This window comes from Labrus bergylta, chromosome 13 (genome assembly GCF_963930695.1).
Source record: "Labrus bergylta chromosome 13, fLabBer1.1, whole genome shotgun sequence".
Lineage (NCBI taxonomy): Eukaryota > Metazoa > Chordata > Actinopteri > Labriformes > Labridae > Labrus > Labrus bergylta.
Window position 1 is genome coordinate 8,332,953 of NC_089207.1, and position 10,000 is coordinate 8,342,952.

General features: G+C 36.7%; 7 non-coding genes across 7 annotated transcripts; all 7 read left to right on the forward strand.

Moving 5' to 3' along the window:
* Positions 1 to 170: 170 nt before the first annotated feature.
* Positions 171 to 289, forward strand: LOC136181708 (5S ribosomal RNA). Its single transcript, XR_010668055.1, has one exon. It is a non-coding gene; the product is annotated as a 5S ribosomal RNA (ribosomal RNA).
* Positions 290 to 1,712: 1,423 nt separating this feature from the next.
* On the forward strand, positions 1,713 to 1,831 carry LOC136182275 (5S ribosomal RNA). Its single transcript, XR_010668593.1, has one exon. It is a non-coding gene; the product is annotated as a 5S ribosomal RNA (ribosomal RNA).
* Positions 1,832 to 3,248: 1,417 nt separating this feature from the next.
* Positions 3,249 to 3,367, forward strand: LOC136182276 (5S ribosomal RNA). The gene has a single exon (XR_010668594.1). It is a non-coding gene; the product is annotated as a 5S ribosomal RNA (ribosomal RNA).
* A 1,417-nt stretch (positions 3,368 to 4,784) lies between these two features.
* Positions 4,785 to 4,903, forward strand: LOC136181709 (5S ribosomal RNA). The gene has a single exon (XR_010668056.1). It is a non-coding gene; the product is annotated as a 5S ribosomal RNA (ribosomal RNA).
* Positions 4,904 to 6,326: 1,423 nt separating this feature from the next.
* LOC136181710 (5S ribosomal RNA) lies at positions 6,327 to 6,445 on the forward strand. The gene has a single exon (XR_010668057.1). It is a non-coding gene; the product is annotated as a 5S ribosomal RNA (ribosomal RNA).
* Positions 6,446 to 7,868: 1,423 nt separating this feature from the next.
* Positions 7,869 to 7,987, forward strand: LOC136182277 (5S ribosomal RNA). The gene has a single exon (XR_010668595.1). It is a non-coding gene; the product is annotated as a 5S ribosomal RNA (ribosomal RNA).
* Positions 7,988 to 9,404: 1,417 nt separating this feature from the next.
* On the forward strand, positions 9,405 to 9,523 carry LOC136181711 (5S ribosomal RNA). Its single transcript, XR_010668058.1, has one exon. It is a non-coding gene; the product is annotated as a 5S ribosomal RNA (ribosomal RNA).
* The last annotated feature ends 477 nt before the right edge of the window (positions 9,524 to 10,000 follow it).

Genomic DNA, 10,000 nt, shown 5'->3' on the forward strand with positions numbered 1-10,000 from the left:
CAAAGTATTGCTGAATCTAGTAAGATTAAGTGTAAGTCTATCCATAGGCCCACACGTTTGAGTAGAAAAGTAATAAAATCAACTAGGTCATAGTCACTTGCTCTAATTTTGGCGAGGTGTTACTTTAAACCTAAGTATGTATAAATAACCCTTTAACAACCTGTTCATTCGCTTAAGGCCATACCACCCTGAACACGCCCGATCTCGTCCGATCTCGGAAGCTAAGCAGGGTCGGGCCTGGTTAGTACTTGGATGGGAGACCGCCTGGGAATACCAGGTGCTGTAAGCTTTTAATACCTCCTTTAGCCAGAAGAGGGCGCTGTTGCCTCACTAGTGGAGAAAGGACTGAGAGAAACAGGCCAGTGGAAAATGAAACATGATTTTATTTGGCAGTCTGTCCTCTCTTTTTTTTTTGTTGTTGCAATTTTCATCAATGTTTTCAGTGAGTATTAATACATATTACGCTCTCTGGAGGCTGTTTTCAAAGTTCAGTTTTACATTCAAAAAGTACATGTAGCCTACTTACGTAAGGACTACTGCATTAACATATTTTAATTACTTGTACTTAGGTTACTCTTTACTTCCCCACAACACTCTGGTAGCCATATTATACATTTGATTCAACTGGAAATATTCACCATCATTATAAATGTTTTCACATCAATAATAAACATTTACACCAAATCAGGAATTATTATAAATGATTACTATTAAGATTGAATTTAAAAAAAACCTGCAAACAAGTGATGCTTACTTATCAATCAATATTTTTTCAGAATCAATTGACGATTTTTCAGAAGTTGACCATTTTGCATCGTCACTTTTACTGTGGATTTATTAAGGTTTTCAATACTGCAAACTTGTGAACAGTGAACAGCAGAAATAAGTTTAAATGTTGCATTAAGGCACACAAGATTTAGGATTATTATAGTAGCCTAAGCAGTGATTGATTAAGATATAAGGGACAACTCGAAATTATGTTTTTATCACCACTTACTTGTTTTGAGGTAATCTTGAATGACAAATGAATAAATCAGCCATTGCAATGTTTCATGTAGAAATCATAACCCTGTGGGGCATACATATTTGATCCCCTCACATTCTCCATTGTAACTAATCATTAAAAAAAACAATCCTCCATTAGGAATCACAAAGGAACACTTACTAATTATATGAAAATTCATAATTATTACAATCAGTCCCTATATATGCTATAGATGATCCCCAATCAAAATTCAGTGTAAGCTACTTTGTAGGAAAGTAGAAGCAATGATAGACAAATAAAAAAAGAACTGCAGTGCATAGCAGGAGGTTACAGCGCCCCCTGCTGGCTGAAGCAGGTATTAAAAGCTTACAGCACCTGGGATTCCCAGGCGGTCTCCCATCCAAGTACTAACCAGGCCAGTTTTGAAAGAGGGAAGTTAATCTTCACGGAATCGGTTTGTTCAATGTGTTTATCAGACGTTTGAACGTTCAGTTTGCCCGCAAGTCGTGAAACAAGTCTTAAAAACAAGCTGCAAGTCTTTAGTTAACTCCCAGCGTCAAAGTATTGCTGAATCTAGTAAGATTAAGTGTAAGTCTATCCATAGGCCCACACGTTTGAGTAGAAAAGTAATAAAATCAACTAGGTCATAGTCACTTGCTCTAATTTTGGCGAGGTGTTACTTTAAACCTAAGTATGTATAAATAACCCTTTAACAACCTGTTCATTCGCTTACGGCCATACCACCCTGAACACGCCCGATCTCGTCCGATCTCGGAAGCTAAGCAGGGTCGGGCCTGGTTAGTACTTGGATGGGAGACCGCCTGGGAATACCAGGTGCTGTAAGCTTTTAATACCTCCTTTAGCCAGAAGAGGGCGCTGTTGCCTCACTAGTGGAGAAAGGACTGAGAGAAACAGGCCAGTGGAAAATGAAACATGATTTTATTTGGCAGTCTGTCCTCTTTTTTTTTGTTGCAATTTTCATCAATGTTTTCAGTGAGTATTAATACATATTACGCTCTCTGGAGGCTGTTTTCAAAGTTCAGTTTTACATTCAAAAAGTACATGTAGCCTACTTACGTAAGGACTACTGCATTAACATATTTTAATTACTTGTACTTAGGTTACTCTTTACTTCCCCACAACACTCTGGTAGCCATATTATACATTTGATTCAACTGGAAATATTCACCATCATTATAAATGTTTTCACATCAATAATAAACATTTACACCAAATCAGGAATTATTATAAATGATTACTATTAAGATTGAATTTAAAAAAAACCTGCAAACAAGTGATGCTTACTTATCAATCAATATTTTTTCAGAATCAATTGACGATTTTTCAGAAGTTGACCATTTTGCATCGTCACTTTTACTGTGGATTTATTAAGGTTTTCAATACTGCAAACTTGTGAACAGTGAACAGCAGAAATAAGTTTAAATGTTGCATTAAGGCACACAAGATTTAGGATTATTATAGTAGCCTAAGCAGTGATTGATTAAGATATAAGGGACAACTCGAAATTATGTTTTTATCACCACTTACTTGTTTTGAGGTAATCTTGAATGACAAATGAATAAATCAGCCATTGCAATGTTTCATGTAGAAATCATAACCCTGTGGGGCATACATATTTGATCCCCTCACATTCTCCATTGTAACTAATCATTAAAAAAAACAATCCTCCATTAGGAATCACAAAGGAACACTTACTAATTATATGAAAATTCATAATTATTACAATCAGTCCCTATATATGCTATAGATGATCCCCAATCAAAATTCAGTGTAAGCTACTTTGTAGGAAAGTAGAAGCAATGATAGACAAATAAAAAAAGAACTGCAGTGCATAGCAGGAGGTTACAGCGCCCCCTGCTGGCTGAAGCAGGTATTAAAAGCTTACAGCACCTGGGATTCCCAGGCGGTCTCCCATCCAAGTACTAACCAGGCCAGTTTTGAAAGAGGGAAGTTAATCTTCACGGAATCGGTTTGTTCAATGTGTTTATCAGACGTTTGAACGTTCAGTTTGCCCGCAAGTCGTGAAACAAGTCTTAAAAACAAGCTGCAAGTCTTTAGTTAACTCCCAGCGTCAAAGTATTGCTGAATCTAGTAAGATTAAGTGTAAGTCTATCCATAGGCCCACACGTTTGAGTAGAAAAGTAATAAAATCAACTAGGTCATAGTCACTTGCTCTAATTTTGGCGAGGTGTTACTTTAAACCTAAGTATGTATAAATAACCCTTTAACAACCTGTTCATTCGCTTACGGCCATACCACCCTGAACACGCCCGATCTCGTCCGATCTCGGAAGCTAAGCAGGGTCGGGCCTGGTTAGTACTTGGATGGGAGACCGCCTGGGAATACCAGGTGCTGTAAGCTTTTAATACCTCCTTTAGCCAGAAGAGGGCGCTGTTGCCTCACTAGTGGAGAAAGGACTGAGAGAAACAGGCCAGTGGAAAATGAAACATGATTTTATTTGGCAGTCTGTCCTCTTTTTTTTTGTTGCAATTTTCATCAATGTTTTCAGTGAGTATTAATACATATTACGCTCTCTGGAGGCTGTTTTCAAAGTTCAGTTTTACATTCAAAAAGTACATGTAGCCTACTTACGTAAGGACTACTGCATTAACATATTTTAATTACTTGTACTTAGGTTACTCTTTACTTCCCCACAACACTCTGGTAGCCATATTATACATTTGATTCAACTGGAAATATTCACCATCATTATAAATGTTTTCACATCAATAATAAACATTTACACCAAATCAGGAATTATTATAAATGATTACTATTAAGATTGAATTTAAAAAAAACCTGCAAACAAGTGATGCTTACTTATCAATCAATATTTTTTCAGAATCAATTGACGATTTTTCAGAAGTTGACCATTTTGCATCGTCACTTTTACTGTGGATTTATTAAGGTTTTCAATACTGCAAACTTGTGAACAGTGAACAGCAGAAATAAGTTTAAATGTTGCATTAAGGCACACAAGATTTAGGATTATTATAGTAGCCTAAGCAGTGATTGATTAAGATATAAGGGACAACTCGAAATTATGTTTTTATCACCACTTACTTGTTTTGAGGTAATCTTGAATGACAAATGAATAAATCAGCCATTGCAATGTTTCATGTAGAAATCATAACCCTGTGGGGCATACATATTTGATCCCCTCACATTCTCCATTGTAACTAATCATTAAAAAAAACAATCCTCCATTAGGAATCACAAAGGAACACTTACTAATTATATGAAAATTCATAATTATTACAATCAGTCCCTATATATGCTATAGATGATCCCCAATCAAAATTCAGTGTAAGCTACTTTGTAGGAAAGTAGAAGCAATGATAGACAAATAAAAAAAGAACTGCAGTGCATAGCAGGAGGTTACAGCGCCCCCTGCTGGCTGAAGCAGGTATTAAAAGCTTACAGCACCTGGGATTCCCAGGCGGTCTCCCATCCAAGTACTAACCAGGCCAGTTTTGAAAGAGGGAAGTTAATCTTCACGGAATCGGTTTGTTCAATGTGTTTATCAGACGTTTGAACGTTCAGTTTGCCCGCAAGTCGTGAAACAAGTCTTAAAAACAAGCTGCAAGTCTTTAGTTAACTCCCAGCGTCAAAGTATTGCTGAATCTAGTAAGATTAAGTGTAAGTCTATCCATAGGCCCACACGTTTGAGTAGAAAAGTAATAAAATCAACTAGGTCATAGTCACTTGCTCTAATTTTGGCGAGGTGTTACTTTAAACCTAAGTATGTATAAATAACCCTTTAACAACCTGTTCATTCGCTTAAGGCCATACCACCCTGAACACGCCCGATCTCGTCCGATCTCGGAAGCTAAGCAGGGTCGGGCCTGGTTAGTACTTGGATGGGAGACCGCCTGGGAATACCAGGTGCTGTAAGCTTTTAATACCTCCTTTAGCCAGAAGAGGGCGCTGTTGCCTCACTAGTGGAGAAAGGACTGAGAGAAACAGGCCAGTGGAAAATGAAACATGATTTTATTTGGCAGTCTGTCCTCTCTTTTTTTTTTGTTGTTGCAATTTTCATCAATGTTTTCAGTGAGTATTAATACATATTACGCTCTCTGGAGGCTGTTTTCAAAGTTCAGTTTTACATTCAAAAAGTACATGTAGCCTACTTACGTAAGGACTACTGCATTAACATATTTTAATTACTTGTACTTAGGTTACTCTTTACTTCCCCACAACACTCTGGTAGCCATATTATACATTTGATTCAACTGGAAATATTCACCATCATTATAAATGTTTTCACATCAATAATAAACATTTACACCAAATCAGGAATTATTATAAATGATTACTATTAAGATTGAATTTAAAAAAAACCTGCAAACAAGTGATGCTTACTTATCAATCAATATTTTTTCAGAATCAATTGACGATTTTTCAGAAGTTGACCATTTTGCATCGTCACTTTTACTGTGGATTTATTAAGGTTTTCAATACTGCAAACTTGTGAACAGTGAACAGCAGAAATAAGTTTAAATGTTGCATTAAGGCACACAAGATTTAGGATTATTATAGTAGCCTAAGCAGTGATTGATTAAGATATAAGGGACAACTCGAAATTATGTTTTTATCACCACTTACTTGTTTTGAGGTAATCTTGAATGACAAATGAATAAATCAGCCATTGCAATGTTTCATGTAGAAATCATAACCCTGTGGGGCATACATATTTGATCCCCTCACATTCTCCATTGTAACTAATCATTAAAAAAAACAATCCTCCATTAGGAATCACAAAGGAACACTTACTAATTATATGAAAATTCATAATTATTACAATCAGTCCCTATATATGCTATAGATGATCCCCAATCAAAATTCAGTGTAAGCTACTTTGTAGGAAAGTAGAAGCAATGATAGACAAATAAAAAAAGAACTGCAGTGCATAGCAGGAGGTTACAGCGCCCCCTGCTGGCTGAAGCAGGTATTAAAAGCTTACAGCACCTGGGATTCCCAGGCGGTCTCCCATCCAAGTACTAACCAGGCCAGTTTTGAAAGAGGGAAGTTAATCTTCACGGAATCGGTTTGTTCAATGTGTTTATCAGACGTTTGAACGTTCAGTTTGCCCGCAAGTCGTGAAACAAGTCTTAAAAACAAGCTGCAAGTCTTTAGTTAACTCCCAGCGTCAAAGTATTGCTGAATCTAGTAAGATTAAGTGTAAGTCTATCCATAGGCCCACACGTTTGAGTAGAAAAGTAATAAAATCAACTAGGTCATAGTCACTTGCTCTAATTTTGGCGAGGTGTTACTTTAAACCTAAGTATGTATAAATAACCCTTTAACAACCTGTTCATTCGCTTAAGGCCATACCACCCTGAACACGCCCGATCTCGTCCGATCTCGGAAGCTAAGCAGGGTCGGGCCTGGTTAGTACTTGGATGGGAGACCGCCTGGGAATACCAGGTGCTGTAAGCTTTTAATACCTCCTTTAGCCAGAAGAGGGCGCTGTTGCCTCACTAGTGGAGAAAGGACTGAGAGAAACAGGCCAGTGGAAAATGAAACATGATTTTATTTGGCAGTCTGTCCTCTCTTTTTTTTTTGTTGTTGCAATTTTCATCAATGTTTTCAGTGAGTATTAATACATATTACGCTCTCTGGAGGCTGTTTTCAAAGTTCAGTTTTACATTCAAAAAGTACATGTAGCCTACTTACGTAAGGACTACTGCATTAACATATTTTAATTACTTGTACTTAGGTTACTCTTTACTTCCCCACAACACTCTGGTAGCCATATTATACATTTGATTCAACTGGAAATATTCACCATCATTATAAATGTTTTCACATCAATAATAAACATTTACACCAAATCAGGAATTATTATAAATGATTACTATTAAGATTGAATTTAAAAAAAACCTGCAAACAAGTGATGCTTACTTATCAATCAATATTTTTTCAGAATCAATTGACGATTTTTCAGAAGTTGACCATTTTGCATCGTCACTTTTACTGTGGATTTATTAAGGTTTTCAATACTGCAAACTTGTGAACAGTGAACAGCAGAAATAAGTTTAAATGTTGCATTAAGGCACACAAGATTTAGGATTATTATAGTAGCCTAAGCAGTGATTGATTAAGATATAAGGGACAACTCGAAATTATGTTTTTATCACCACTTACTTGTTTTGAGGTAATCTTGAATGACAAATGAATAAATCAGCCATTGCAATGTTTCATGTAGAAATCATAACCCTGTGGGGCATACATATTTGATCCCCTCACATTCTCCATTGTAACTAATCATTAAAAAAAACAATCCTCCATTAGGAATCACAAAGGAACACTTACTAATTATATGAAAATTCATAATTATTACAATCAGTCCCTATATATGCTATAGATGATCCCCAATCAAAATTCAGTGTAAGCTACTTTGTAGGAAAGTAGAAGCAATGATAGACAAATAAAAAAAGAACTGCAGTGCATAGCAGGAGGTTACAGCGCCCCCTGCTGGCTGAAGCAGGTATTAAAAGCTTACAGCACCTGGGATTCCCAGGCGGTCTCCCATCCAAGTACTAACCAGGCCAGTTTTGAAAGAGGGAAGTTAATCTTCACGGAATCGGTTTGTTCAATGTGTTTATCAGACGTTTGAACGTTCAGTTTGCCCGCAAGTCGTGAAACAAGTCTTAAAAACAAGCTGCAAGTCTTTAGTTAACTCCCAGCGTCAAAGTATTGCTGAATCTAGTAAGATTAAGTGTAAGTCTATCCATAGGCCCACACGTTTGAGTAGAAAAGTAATAAAATCAACTAGGTCATAGTCACTTGCTCTAATTTTGGCGAGGTGTTACTTTAAACCTAAGTATGTATAAATAACCCTTTAACAACCTGTTCATTCGCTTACGGCCATACCACCCTGAACACGCCCGATCTCGTCCGATCTCGGAAGCTAAGCAGGGTCGGGCCTGGTTAGTACTTGGATGGGAGACCGCCTGGGAATACCAGGTGCTGTAAGCTTTTAATACCTCCTTTAGCCAGAAGAGGGCGCTGTTGCCTCACTAGTGGAGAAAGGACTGAGAGAAACAGGCCAGTGGAAAATGAAACATGATTTTATTTGGCAGTCTGTCCTCTTTTTTTTTGTTGCAATTTTCATCAATGTTTTCAGTGAGTATTAATACATATTACGCTCTCTGGAGGCTGTTTTCAAAGTTCAGTTTTACATTCAAAAAGTACATGTAGCCTACTTACGTAAGGACTACTGCATTAACATATTTTAATTACTTGTACTTAGGTTACTCTTTACTTCCCCACAACACTCTGGTAGCCATATTATACATTTGATTCAACTGGAAATATTCACCATCATTATAAATGTTTTCACATCAATAATAAACATTTACACCAAATCAGGAATTATTATAAATGATTACTATTAAGATTGAATTTAAAAAAAACCTGCAAACAAGTGATGCTTACTTATCAATCAATATTTTTTCAGAATCAATTGACGATTTTTCAGAAGTTGACCATTTTGCATCGTCACTTTTACTGTGGATTTATTAAGGTTTTCAATACTGCAAACTTGTGAACAGTGAACAGCAGAAATAAGTTTAAATGTTGCATTAAGGCACACAAGATTTAGGATTATTATAGTAGCCTAAGCAGTGATTGATTAAGATATAAGGGACAACTCGAAATTATGTTTTTATCACCACTTACTTGTTTTGAGGTAATCTTGAATGACAAATGAATAAATCAGCCATTGCAATGTTTCATGTAGAAATCATAACCCTGTGGGGCATACATATTTGATCCCCTCACATTCTCCATTGTAACTAATCATTAAAAAAAACAATCCTCCATTAGGAATCACAAAGGAACACTTAATAATTATATGAAAATTCATAATTATTACAATCAGTCCCTATATATGCTATAGATGATCCCCAATCAAAATTCAGTGTAAGCTACTTTGTAGGAAAGTAGAAGCAATGATAGACAAATAAAAAAAGAACTGCAGTGCATAGCAGGAGGTTACAGCGCCCCCTGCTGGCTGAAGCAGGTATTAAAAGCTTACAGCACCTGGGATTCCCAGGCGGTCTCCCATCCAAGTACTAACCAGGCCAGTTTTGAAAGAGGGAAGTTAATCTTCACGGAATCGGTTTGTTCAATGTGTTTATCAGACGTTTGAACGTTCAGTTTGCCCGCAAGTCGTGAAACAAGTCTTAAAAACAAGCTGCAAGTCTTTAGTTAACTCCCAGCGTCAAAGTATTGCTGAATCTAGTAAGATTAAGTGTAAGTCTATCCATAGGCCCACACGTTTGAGTAGAAAAGTAATAAAATCAACTAGGTCATAGTCACTTGCTCTAATTTTGGCGAGGTGTTACTTTAAACCTAAGTATGTATAAATAACCCTTTAACAACCTGTTCATTCGCTTAAGGCCATACCACCCTGAACACGCCCGATCTCGTCCGATCTCGGAAGCTAAGCAGGGTCGGGCCTGGTTAGTACTTGGATGGGAGACCGCCTGGGAATACCAGGTGCTGTAAGCTTTTAATACCTCCTTTAGCCAGAAGAGGGCGCTGTTGCCTCACTAGTGGAGAAAGGACTGAGAGAAACAGGCCAGTGGAAAATGAAACATGATTTTATTTGGCAGTCTGTCCTCTCTTTTTTTTTTGTTGTTGCAATTTTCATCAATGTTTTCAGTGAGTATTAATACATATTACGCTCTCTGGAGGCTGTTTTCAAAGTTCAGTTTTACATTCAAAAAGTACATGTAGCCTACTTACGTAAGGACTACTGCATTAACATATTTTAATTACTTGTACTTAGGTTACTCTTTACTTCCCCACAACACTCTGGTAGCCATATTATACATTTGATTCAACTGGAAATATTCACCATCATTATAAATGTTTTCACATCAATAATAAACATTTACACCAAATCAGGAATTATTATAAATGATTACTATTAAGATTGAATTTAAAAAAAACCTGCAAACAAGTGATGCTTACTTATCAATCAAT